Below are 11,795 nucleotides of genomic sequence, written 5' to 3'. Positions count from 1 at the left end.
CTTCTTATGAACTTAAAACAGTAATTCCCCAATTCAAACATCTCTGGGGGAAACTGGAAAAATACTTCTAATTTTTAAAATTTTCCATACCAGTTAAATTCACCTCTATTGTCTCGGGTGTAAAGCAGACTATAGAGAATATGACCATTTTCACACTTTATGATTTGAAAATTCTTAACTTCCCATTCAGATATACTTTTGGGAGGTTATAGAGAAAGATGGCTGTCTTTGGGGGGGAAAAGTTTTTCATGGTAAAATTTTAATTTTAGAACATTGAATCCCATGAAATTCCTCTTATCATGTATCTGCCTACACATTTCATACATAACTGTAATGATAATGAATATGTATTGACTGCTTAATATTTTTAATTTAATAATTCTTACAATAGCATTTTATAGTAGATATTATGCTGAATTTTATTAATTCCACTGTCTTAATCTTAAACTCATTCACTTGTTCTTTTCAATTTGATGCCACATTTATACATCCTAACCCGTAGGTATGACAAAGCAACCAGCACACCATTAGGCTATGAGATTGTAACCAATCTTGTTTTCATTGAGGAACTGCATCTATGGATTCAGTGGGTTCTCTATTTTGAAAAAAATTGTTGCAGCCAGGAGTTATTGATCAGTAACTGTGACAAAGACATATAAGTTAGCAGGAGGTAAAACTATTGAAACTTTGGTTGGCTCTATGGGATACTTCACACAGAAGGAACCTAAAATACATGAATAAAAAATAATTCACATTTGCTAGTTTCCATTTTGATCCTTGAGTGGATTATAGTTATCTATATATATAAAAGGCTAATATGCAAACTGTCCCCGCAGGAGTTTGACCAGGAGTTCTATCACTCGCTATGACATGCTCTGACCACCAGAGGGTGGCGCGGAATGAAGGAAGGCTCCAGCCGGCAGCTAGAAGGCCCCAATCATCCCTGATTCCCAGCCAGGCCTAGGAATTATACCTGTCATGCATTGGGCCTCTAGTGAAAGATAAGATGACCAAAATAACACATTTTGTGAAATTTATTAGCTTTGTTGGTGGTTTAGACATTCACCTCTAATGTAGTCTACTTATAAGGTTTACTGCCTTTTTTTTTTTTTTTCATTATCCCTTGTCTATTGGACAAAGGCACTGACCTAAAGACTATGTTGTCATACAGGGAGTAACTGAGAACCTTGTCAGGGATGGAGTGTCCATAGTCTAGTTCAGTTATTTTCATGAGAAGACAGGCAGTCAACCTCTGCATTTATAACTTAGTTTTGCATATAAATCATCAGTTTTCCTCTATCATCTCACAACTGCCTCCCTCCCCCACCCCATCCTGTTTTAATTTTATCACATTTTTATGTTTTCACCTTGAATTTTTTGTCTGTTGTTTTCCTCTTTCTTTCTTCTCTTGCTGCTCCCCCTGCTTCATTTATCTAATATAGCTAGAATAATTTGTTACTTTGAACACTTTATCTCCCTCTTCCACTAATTTATTTTTAAACTTTGCCTCTGTGATAGTTGAAATTCCTTCTTTTTAGGAGCAGCACAGCCTTAAGCCGAGCATGGAGAATAGTGGTTCTTTTCTAGACAAGAGCTGGAACAGAATAATTCCAAGGCAGGTAGGTAGATTAACTTGCATGCCAAATAATTAGCAGCTCAGGGCCTCTTATCTCTTAACAGAGACTTGGCTTTCCTCCAGGAATTTGGGGTAATTACTCTTCCCCACAGATTTATGGAAACAATTTGCTCAAATAAGTGAGTGATAAACAAATATATTTAATTTATTGGTTGTAAATAAGTAAACGGAGGCTCTCTCCAATGGAGATGTGAACTCTTCTGTGTGGATTTTAATGCTCCAGAGACCATCGTTCTCCATCTTGGGTGCAGATAGATTCAGATCAGTACTTCTCTCTACATTGTTGGAAAAGAGACCACACATGTGAGAAACAAGTTACAGAGCATTTTGCAAAGCAACAATGTCAACAAGTAGAAATCAATCTGGCACAGTGAAAATCATACTTGACCCAGAACTGCCCCCTACCTGTAGTACTTACTTCTACTTTCAATCAGAACTATGGCAAGGGCCAGCATTTGTTGAAGGCAAGATAACTAAATTTGACGTTAGAAACACCTTGTTCAATTCCCATTATCTGTGAAATGAATGAAATTACAGGGTAGTATTGACAAGTAAAATAATATAAATCTTGTTATATTTGATAATGAATCATATGGAATATAGATCATTTTAAAATATTGACTTAAGGAATGATAAGTAAATGCAAATCAACTAAAGGCAATATCAAGTCTATATAATATATATTAGTTTTATGGATCAACTCTCCTCAGTCACTGCAAAGCTAATAGTGCAATACACAAAACAGCGTCTCCACAATAAAGTACCAATTTGCCACATCATAATCTCGTTTTAAAGAACATGTAAGTTTAAATAGCATTAAAAATTGCCATGTATCATAACCCTTTCCAAAATTTCAATTCCAATGGTTCAAACCTTTCTAGAGAATATTCAGATAGAAATAACTAACAAAAGAAAAGTCTAGTTGAAATCACTGAACATCGGAATAGGAAACAGACTGCAGATCTTCGGATAATGACAATTAAATTTAGTCCAAATGAGCATTTAGTGTGAAGGTGGCTCCAATACTTCTGTAGCAGGGGCAATACTATACTGTAGTGACAAATGACTTGATAGTTTATTTCTGAAGTGTCTCAACTTAAAGTAGTAGCTTATGTTGCCTGTAATGTCTTTCTTGATGATACAGTACTTGGGAAACTGTAATGGATTATTTTAAAGACGACAGAGCACATAAAGTTGGTTTAAAAGGAGTGGAGGTATACCAAGGTCTTTACAATCATAGGTACCAGGTTTGTATCCTGTACTGTGCAATATTTTGTAGCATTTCTTCTCAATAGTATAATTTCCTTAGAGATCTATGTAGTTTGAGAACCATAAAAAGGGCCTGTAATGGAGGAACTATGGGGCTGTCATTTGTAGCTAAGACATTAATGTTTAAATAATGTATTCTTTTAAATGTTGCCAGGTGTTAAAGCTATTATGCATTTTAGACTGAAATCTTTAGTGTTTTTGAAAAAAATGGTTATATAAATATCTTCATAAAAGTTTAATAAAATGATTAGTAATGGCCTTAGCAAAGCCAATCTGCTTAAAGCCTTTTTTTGGTGCTAATTCTTAAAAGGGGGTTATGTTTGCAATGAGATTAGTATTATCACACTGAATGTGTGGGTTGTCCAAGACTATGTGAATGTCAATATTTTTTTAATGTCATAAGGAGGTTTTCATCAGAAGGATAAAATCCTTGGTGCGGTGCAATATTCTGGAAAGATTAACACATGGTAAGCAGGGAACATTTTAATCTAGACTGTCTTTCCTCCATTTATATTGTACTCCACAGGAACAATATTCTGGCCTTAAAGTTAGTTGCTAGGAAATTGCAGGACCAAAGTAAACTTTAAACTGTGCATTGTGTCCGCTTTACTGTAACAACTGAACAGGGTCATTTACTGCCTGCCTTTGAGGACCTCTGTCCAGATGGGTCTTTTGCACAGTCACTGAAATCCATTTCAAAGGGTCAGACGCTGAGCACTCAGACCGATGGCATGGACCAGGTGTTAAAAAACCGAGGCTGCTCATGGGCGGATGGCTATTTCTGTCAGCTGCCGTGATTGACTATGCTACTTGTTTAAGTTGTGCTTTCCCAGAAGGCTCCTTGAGGATTACTTTGTGGTCCTTATTGACACCTTTAAACTTTCAATAGCCATTATTCTTACACTTTTTTTTTTTATCCTGTCATAACATTTTCCATCAGAATTATATTGATTTCTTTTTGTGAAAAATGTAATCATCTTCATAGAAACTGAATTTTTCTATTTCTGCCAGAAAAAAAAAGCTATTAAAACACTTGCCCATCTTCCTCAAACTGATACCATGCATTTAAAATACTTTTGCAATCATAAATACCACAAGGACATATGTACCCAGTAAACGGTTTCCATTTTTATGACACTTGCTTCTCAAGAACAGACATAGTCTTTAAAGGGAAAAAAAAAAGTTGCCAGCTCTAAATTGATTGACATTTGTTTACTTAACTCTCTCCTTTTGAAAGCCTGCACACCTATTTCAACCTTGAACAGTTTCCAACTGTGGTATACTGGAACATTTTTTCATTTATTAAGTTCAGTGTTGCCAACCCAAACAAAGTATAATCAGCGATGATCCGAGCAGACCAAGCTGTCTAGCACCATACAATGTATCTGCATACTAATTTCCAAATTCCCTCACATTTCCAGAGAACTAATGGGATCATTTTCATTCTGTTACAGCAACTCAACAGTTACTGAATCACCATCTGTGTTTTTGTTAACCTGAATCAGATATGAATTCTGTTATTGCAAGGTAGAGCAGCTTGTTTAATGATTCTTAATCTTTTCTTTAATTAAATCATGCAGCCAACCTGAAAAATCTATCTTAATGCAAATTAGGAGCTTTTTTGGCATTCGCTTACAGTAATGCACTAATAAGGTTAATTTATGAAGGTTCTCTTCCAGTCTGTACAGATGATATTTGTTCACTGCATATTTTTAGCATATTGTCCCTTTTTGTAATATTTTAAGTAATAAAAACATAGTTATTTTTCACTTACACAAATGAGATACTGTAAGCAGCACTCACTGTTAACCAAAACTAAGTACGAAAATTTTAAAGAATTCTAGGTAACAGGAGAATTCATTTTGATGAATTTAAAATGCCAGTTCTCTGGAAATATCTCTCTCCTAACCATTTTCAGTTTCTTAGGAATATAAAAAGAAAGCTCAATAATTAGTTGAGGCGTTCCTTTAACTTTTTCTTAATTCTTTTGGACATAAGTTAGTAATATAAAAATAATCTTATCAAGACTTATCAGTCAAATAATTATGAATTGCAGGATACTTTGTCTAAACTTTTTTCAATCAGGTATTATGTATTTTCAATTAGCTATTATAATGTATCTTATAAGGCTAAATTCATTGTAAACATGCAATCATGGATCTGTAATTGATTATAAGAAATGGTACAGGATAAAAAGAAACAGAAACTTGTAAAAGCAGTGGAATTAAAAGTTAATGAATAAAAAATACTAAACATAATTCTAATATTTACCCATGGGGCTTTTCTTTATGACCCTGGCTCTGAGCATATTATGTGGCAAAACATGTCATATTATGATCAAGACATACAGTTAACTCTAAGCCCAGGTTTAGTATTTGACTAAGTAATACAAAATATGGTTAGTAAAGACAAAATACAAATTATTTGCATAAGTTTATGGTACGCATACGATTTGGAACCCACATAAACGCAAAGCATGTTGCATGTACAGATGTGGATAAAAACAAGATAGCTGTCCTCAAACACTTTGCACTCATAAGATTTTCTAATGTTATTTTAAGTGAGGCATCAGTATATCCTGAAGCATTTTATATGTTTCAGGTGTATAACTCTAACAGATCATCTGTTCACCACACTGTCAAGTCTCTTTCCATCAACTTTACCCCCCGCCCCCATATCCTCTTCTACCTCCTCCTACACTCCTTTCCCTCTGGGAATCACCATACTGTTACCTGTGCCTATACAGTGATGGCGAACCTATGACATGCGTGTCAGAGGTGACACGCGAACTCATTTTTTTGGTTGATTTTTCTTTGTTAAATGGCATTTAAATATATAAAATAAATATCAAAAATATAAGTCTTTGTTTTACTATGGTTGCAAATATAAAAAATTTCTATATGTGACATGGCACCAGAGTTAAGTTAGGGTTTTTCAAAATGCTGACGTGCCAAGCTCAAAAGGTTCACCATCACTGGCCTATAAGGTGTATTTGTTTTTCTTAATCACTTCTCCTTTTTCACCCACCCCCACAGCTCCCCTCCCCTCCCTCTGAAAGCTGTGTTTTGTCCTCTACCTATGAGTCAGTTTCTATTTAGCTTATTCATTAGATTCCACATATGAGTGAAATCATATGGCACTTTCTCTGACTGGCTTATTTCACTTAGCAAAATGCTCTCCAGATTCATCCATGCTGTCAAAAGGGTACTATTGCTTGCTTTCTTTTTTTCACAGCCAAGTAGTATTCCAATGTGTAAATGAACCACAGCTTTTTAATCCGTTCATCTACTGATGAACAATCGGCTGCTTCCTGAAGCATTCGTATCTCCCTTACATGGTTTAGCCAATTTGCATTGTGCTATAGTTAGATGGTCATTTACTAAAAAGTGGATTAAACTTTTAATAAGATTATTAACAATTCCTGCCCCACATTACATCTTGAAATGTCCTATAATAGGATAGGATGCTATAACTGATGAAATAAGTCAAACAAAACCATGTTATGCAGTTATCTATCCTCATGACATTTTGACTTAATCTCTAAATGGTTGTCTGAGTAAATACACTTTAATTATCACAACCTATTTCTTTAGAACATAATTGGGTACAGGTTATTTCCAAAACAAAATTCTTATTTTTAAAAAAACACTTTCATTTTTTTATGTAACAAATAAGTTTTTCGTAGATTTCATTGTGGAATTCTGAAGTATGAATATGCCATCCTCCCCTAAAGCACTGTGAAATAATGGGAGTAAACGATGAGCACTGTGGCCTTAAAATGAGCAATAAATTATAGAATACATTGCTTTGGTTATGACCAGGCCCCTAAGCTTACCTCTTTAATCTATAGTAAATATATGCAAATCATGACCTGTAGTTTTATACCTCCTAGACTTTGAAAAGATAAAAACAAGTTGATTAATGAGGCAACAAATCTATTATTGCCTTTAAATTCCAAAGTACAGCATGGCTGTTGACTATATTTATTATACCTCCAGGTAAAATTCAGGCCAGAGGTTACTGGGCCCAGCAGAAACATCAGTAATTTGGAGAGAGAAAAAAGTATATATAAATTATAATTAGAATCAAAGCAAGACTCTGGTGTTTAATTGCCACCAGCAGTCGGATAAAATGGGATAAAGTATTTTAAATACTTTGGGTCAGTGATTAGAAGACACATAAGAATTAGAGATGTCTTTTGGCATGAGTGGGATCCTTGTATTTGAAACCAAATGACAGAGAAATAGTCTTATCTAGAAAATTGGTAAGTTACATTGCCTTTTTATTTTTTTTTTTTTTGAGGCAGAATCTATAAAATACTGAATTATTATTACCTTACAGCAAAGCTGCTATTTTAAGACTTTTAAACTAATATTGACTGCTGTCAGATCAGTTCCTAGATTTATTGACTTAAGAAGTAGATATAAACTGAGGTGAAGGCAAGGTCAGGTCAATATTTATCTTGTGAATCAATGAATTTTAATACTAACAAAAAATGAAGCTCAATAAATGTACATGATTGAGAAGGAGAGAAAGAATCCGATCAAAAGTTTGTAATTTTGAAATTTCTTAAGCAAATTTGACCTGGCAGTTTAAAATATTATGTGATATTACATACCCTAAGGGTATGCAGGAAAAAAATAATTTTGAATAATAGTCTTGAGAACCTAAACTATGTAATAGACATGTGCAATTTTCCTGTCTCCATAAGATAAATGTTTTTCGATGATATTGCATTATTAGTTATTAAACTTCTTTCCTCATTTTAGCTATTATTTTTCTAACTCAGACGAGAAACAAATGAGAGAATGTTTAATGCCGAAGAAGAATTTTGTTTAATTTTCAACGCAATATCACTTGAAATGTGGTTCTGGCCAGCCAGTGTGGCTCAATGGTTGAACATCAACCTGCGTACCAGGAGATGGTTCCATTTCCAATCAGGGCATATGCCCGGGTTTTGGACTTGATCTCCACTTGGGGGCATGTAGAGAAACATCACTGATGTTTCTCTCTCTCCTTCCTCTCTGAAATCAAAATAAATAAAATGAACATCCCTTTAAAAAAAAAACACTATAATTGTATAATTGCTTGGTTTACATGTATCTTATCTTCATAGCTCCTGTGTGCTCCAAGATATTTGACTGTCCTGTCCTGTCCAGGCTGCTATAACAAAATATTACAGAGTGGGAAGCTTATAAAGAACAAAGATATTTCTCAGAGTTCTGGAGGCTAGAGATCGCCATCAGAATGCCAGCATGGTCAGATAAGGACCTTCCTCCCAGTTGCAGGCTATCATTGTATCCTCACATGGTAGAAGGGGGCAAGGGAGCTCTCTGTGGTGTCTTTTATAAGGACATTAATCATCTCCCAAGGCTCCATTTACTAATATCACCACAGTGGGCATTAGGATTTCAAGAAATGAATTTTGGGGGGATATAAACATAAAAACATAGTGTTGCCATACTGTAATACAAAATAGTTTACTGTAATTAGTAAACAAATTTATTATTTTTTCATAATTCCTGACTTCATATTCTTGAGTCTTAATACTTCAAATCAGTTTCAGATAATAGCAAGTTAGCCCAGCATCTATTGAAGGCCACGTATGCATTAGGATGTATATATATAGAGAGAGGGAGGGAGGCCCAGTGCGTGAATTTTTGCACGATGGGTCCGGCCCACCCTCCCCCATCAGGTAGGGCCAGCTGGCCCCACCCCTGATCAGGGTTAAGGGGGCCCATTGGAGGCAGGGCCTCCTGGTTGAACTTCCAAACTTCCAGTCGAGGGGATAATTTGCATATTAGCCTTTTATTATATAGGAGATTCACAAAACATGAGGCCTCTGCTCTCTACGTTCTTGCCTCACCTAATATAGGATGACACTGAAGCATGTTTAAAAAGCTGTAGTCCAATAGGAATTGTTACATTGCAAAATATGTGCATGAGGCCCGGAAATATGAATTATGGCCACATTAAAAGACTTTGGGGGTTCCTAAACAAAATGAATTAATGAATAAGGAGTAGACCTATATTTTAATCTGTGTCAAGTGAATACATAAACCCAAAGAGTACAAAGATGAATGAGTCATATTATCTTTATGCATATTATCTTTGTAAGAATACTTTTATGAGATAAATATTTTGGTTAGAAATTAATTATCACAGAAAAATACCTGCAGGCAAATTTACAAGACCTTATTTTAAAAATCTAAGCTGGGGTATAAATCAGACAGGAGTCCAAGATGGCAACATCAGAGGATCCTGGACTCTCCCACTCATAAGAATATACACCTACAGAGAGAGCAAATCCTCCTGAGAGAAAATGGGGCTCATTGAGCAGCTTCTGCACGACAGATGAGAGAGACAGACTGATAGAGAGTGTTGGGGAGCCAGGAGAGCTGTCCAGGATCTGTGTGAACTCTCTGGGTAAGAGCTCAATCCAGGTGCTCTGGTTAACCAGTGAGGTGGCTACAGCCTATTCCTGGCCACAGCATCCTGAGCCCATTTCACCCACAGACAACCAGGGCACCAACACACATGCACTGGGCCACCCAACCTGGAGCCCATTCCAGCACATATAACTGGAACAGCATGGCGCTACAGTGCATGCCCCAGACTGCCCACCTGGAGTTCACTCTGGTCCTAGACAGCCAGGCCCACAGAGAGCCCCGCGTGCACATGCACTAGGTTGCTATGTCCTGAGCCCACCTCCGCCACTCTGCACCCCAGGTGTCGCATGTGCCCACCCCAACTCCAATCAGCCTACCGCACAGTCTATGGTCACTTCTACACAAGGCCACATTTTTAAAATTCGGAGACATACCTATTTCATCTAATTCATAAGATCAAACACAAGAAGTCAAACAAAATGAAAAGACCAAGAAATATATTCCAAATGAAGGAACAAGACAAAACTCAGAAACAAAAAACCCTAATGAAATGTATATAAATTATTTGCCTGATAAGAGTAGCATAGGGGAACTTAAAACTTAAAGAGTTAGAAAAAAACAATAAACCAATTCCGGGAATAGAATAACTGTAATGAAAAAAGCACTAGAAGTAATTGACAGATTAAATAATACAGAAAACTACATAAGCATCCTGGGGAACAGAATAGTGCCAATCACACAATCAGAAAAACAAAAATAAATTTAAAACAGGAATAGTTTACAGGTCCTCTGGAACAACTACAAACACACTAGCATCCATATTATAGGTATCCCAGAAGCAGAAAAGAGAAAGTTTATTTGAAGAAATAATGGCTGAAAACTTTCCTAAACCAGGGACCCACAGATAGTTCCAAACAAGATAAAGCCAAAGAAGCCAAAGTGAAAACATGTTGTAATTAAAATGGCAAAAGTTAGATAAAGAAACAAAAATAGATCCAGAGACAGAGAAGCATCGATCGAACCGTCAAACCTCAGAGGGAAGGTAGGGGAGGGTGGAGGTAAGAGGGAGAGATCAACCAAAGGACTTGTATGCAAGCATATAAGCCTAACTAATGGACACAGACAACAGGGGGGTGAGGGCATGAGTGGGAGGGTTGGAGGGTAATAGGGGAATAAGGACACATATGTAATACCTTAATCAATAAAGAAATTAAAAATAAATAAAAATAAAACAGCAAGAAGAAAACAACTAATCTCATTACAATGGAAACCCCATAAGGCTATCAGGCCAGGAAGGATGGCAGGGTGAAGTTAAAGTCCTGAAAAGAATGAATGTACCACCTGGAATTCTGTACCCAGCAAGGGTATCATTCAGAATTAAAGGAGTGATGAAGAGTTTCCAAGGCAAGCACAAACTAAAGGGATTCATTACCACTGATCCAGATTTAAAAGAAATGTTAAAGGTTATTTAAGCAGAAAAGGAAAAGGCCATAACCAGAAATTTAAATAATAATATAAAATATCTCACTGGTAAAGAAAATATATAATAAACACAGCAAATCTGCCACTTAAAAAGCTAATATGAAGGTTGAAGGACAAACATACCAAAACTATCACTACAATGAGTAGGGGCACACAAAACAAAAAGATTTAAAATATGACATTAAAAACAAAGCTTGGAGGAGGCAATAAAAATGCAGTGCTTTTAAAATGTGTGAGAACGTAAATACTTAACAGCTTAAAGTAGACTGCTATAGATATATATTGATACATATGAACCTGATGGTAATAACCAAAACCTACAAAACATACAAAAAAAAAAAAAAAAAACACTAAAGAAAACAGGCAAACCACAAGGAAAGAGATCAACAGATGAAGAAAGGAATAGAATACTAGAAAACTAACCAAAAAAGCAATTAACAAAATATTGATAAGTTACACACCTATCAATTACTTTGAATGTAAATGACATAGGGTGACTGGATGGATTAAAAAAAAATAGAAAAGGCCCATCTGTGCATTACCTATAAGAGAGACCCTTCAAAAGAAAACACGGACTGAGAGTGAGTAGATGGAAAAAGACATTCCTTGCAAATAGAAACAAAAAGGAAGCTGGAGTAGCAATACTCACATCAAACAAAATAGACTAAAACAAAGACCATAAAGAAAGACAAAGTAGGACATTATATAAAGATAAAAGGGTAAAACCAAGGAGAGGCTATAATAAACATAAATATCTATGCCCACAGCATAGAAGCACCTAAATATATATAAAGCAAATAGTAATAGGCGTAAAGGGAGAAATTGACAGAAATACAATAATTCAAGGGAACATTAATACTCCTCTTACATTAATGGATAGATCATCCAGACAGAATGAGTACAAAAAAATGACCTTAAATATCACATTAGACCAGATCAAATTAGTAGATATTTACAAAACTTTTCAAGTACACATAAAATATTTTCCAGTATTGATCACAGATTAGGCCATAAAATAA

The 11,795-nt window shown here is 35.5% G+C and overlaps 1 long non-coding RNA gene across 1 annotated transcript in view; it reads right to left on the bottom strand.

Annotated features, from left to right (window-relative positions):
• Window positions 1-1,775: 1,775 nt before the first annotated feature.
• The window catches only part of LOC139015702 (uncharacterized), a 56,624-nt gene continuing 46,604 nt past the window's right edge, over window positions 1,776-11,795 (bottom strand). The window contains exons 2-3 of the long non-coding RNA XR_011472483.1: window positions 2,055-2,150; window positions 1,776-1,911 (exon numbers count right to left, since the gene is read on the bottom strand). This is a non-coding gene — a long non-coding RNA (uncharacterized lncRNA). The remainder of the gene's footprint in view (window positions 1,912-2,054; window positions 2,151-11,795) is intronic.

Source organism: Myotis yumanensis, unplaced genomic scaffold (genome assembly GCF_028538775.1).
Source record: "Myotis yumanensis isolate MYYU_CA2020_CCGP unplaced genomic scaffold, mMyoYum1.0.hap1 SCAF_8, whole genome shotgun sequence".
Taxonomy (NCBI): domain Eukaryota; kingdom Metazoa; phylum Chordata; class Mammalia; order Chiroptera; family Vespertilionidae; genus Myotis; species Myotis yumanensis.
This window is presented reverse-complemented; position numbering and strand designations above follow the sequence as displayed.